The sequence below is a fragment of the Manacus vitellinus genome, unplaced genomic scaffold (genome assembly GCF_001715985.3).
Source record: "Manacus vitellinus isolate BGI_N305 unplaced genomic scaffold, ASM171598v3 scaffold_44_pilon, whole genome shotgun sequence".
NCBI lineage: Eukaryota > Metazoa > Chordata > Aves > Passeriformes > Pipridae > Manacus > Manacus vitellinus.
The window spans coordinates 1,509,639-1,511,367 of NW_021940565.1; positions in this window are offsets into that span (position 1 = coordinate 1,509,639).

Here is a 1,729-nt window from a genome sequence, read left to right on the forward strand (position 1 = left end):
CCGGGTGGTATTTTAAGCTTGGAAAGTGTTAAGTTTATTAAATAAAAGTCTCTATTTTGGAAAGGTTTTAGGTCAGAACTATTACATGGTGCTTTTTAAAAGTGTTTTATTGAGAGAAACGAAGTTTACAGACGCTCTGACGGAAAGTCCTTGAGCCTGTTTGTTAGGCTTGGTAACTCCCGGTCTTTGTTGTATAAAGGCTTGGGGCTCCCGTAGGGATTTTTGTACAGTGTTCTCCTTCAGTGATGTATCATGTTTTGTATAAAATGTAATTCTACGTGTACAACACGTATTAAATATTTTCAACTGTATAAGCCTAGTTCCTGTTTGTGTCCCGCTGGCTCGGGGGGTGGGGAGGAGGGCAGGCAGCAGCCGGGGTGTGGTTTTGCATGTCTGTGGCTGGATCCCCCCTGCCTCGCCAGAGGCTTGGGGTGGGTTGGAGTCCAGATCCTCTGGGAGCTGGGAAAGAAAGGGAACTTCTGTCAGGGCGCCTGGAGTCCTTCCCAGGGTCTTCGAGGTGCTCCCACTACTTCCAGCTACAGTCTCTTCCCGGGGCTGGAGCTGCCGTGGCATTTGAGGTCTTGCTCTGAAAGTACCTAATGTGTGAAGTCACTGTCTGTGGGTGGAAAGCGGTTGCTAAATCCCCGAGGAGCAGCTGGGCACAGTCTGACCAGGCCTGTGGCACTGCTGGGCTGAGGACTGGCCTCCAGCGTTGCCTGCTCAAAGGTCTGGATTGGGGTTGTGTGAGTGGATTTGTCCCGGTTGGACACAGCTACTGCTCTGCCAGAAACATTTTTCAGTGCCTCCTCCTTGCTGTTACTTGCAGAATAGTTCAAATGATAAATACCAGGAGGTTTTTTTTTTTCTCTTTTATTATCAGTAAAACTATAACTGGGTTTAAGTTCCTGCTCTTAGGGGTGGGGAGAAGAGTTTGGCCTCAGCTTCACAGTGACTGGAGCGCCCCAAGGCGTTGTAATTAGACTGAATTGTGGGGGATTTTTTTTTTTTTTCCCTGCTTCTTGCTGAGAGATTCACTAGAGGCTTCTCTGCTCCTAATTAATGAACTTTTCAACTGAGGATTGCATCTCTAGCAAGTCAAAGATGTTTGTGTGCTGTGAAATGCAGCCTGGGACATTTGACTGAACCTTGGGAGCCTGCCTTGGGTGAGAAATGAGGGATGACCAGCATGAAGGTCTCTGGTCCCAGCTTTCCCTATGCTGGAATAGGCATGTGGGGAGCAGTGCTGTCCCAAATGGCAGCACTGGGCTTGTAGGGTGGGGGTTTTAGACCTTGTTTCTGTGAAAACTGGAGACATCGGGCTTGGTGCTTGGGTAATGGGGGGAGAATCTGTGATAGTGGAGAAGCTGCCTGGTGTGGGGTGGCCTTGAGAGAGACCTCTATTACTTTGTGTACAATTTAGTAGCTCAATTCTTAGGTAAAAGCAAAAGTCGTACTATCTTAATTTTCTTGATAATTGTACTTAATGGTGACACAATTTTAGTTTGGTAGACAACACAAGGAAATGGTGTGTGATGAGACATTTGTTTTCACTCGGTGACCTTTGGGAGGTGATGGGAAGGGACTGTCCCTGCTTCACTTGTGCAGGTACTCTCTAGGAGAACCTCACAGTCAAAGACCCCAACCAAGGGAAAGGAGGTCACCTCAGGATCTCTCCAGTAAAAGGAGAGCATGAGGAGAAGGAGCGTGGCTACAGAGAATTATACCCCAG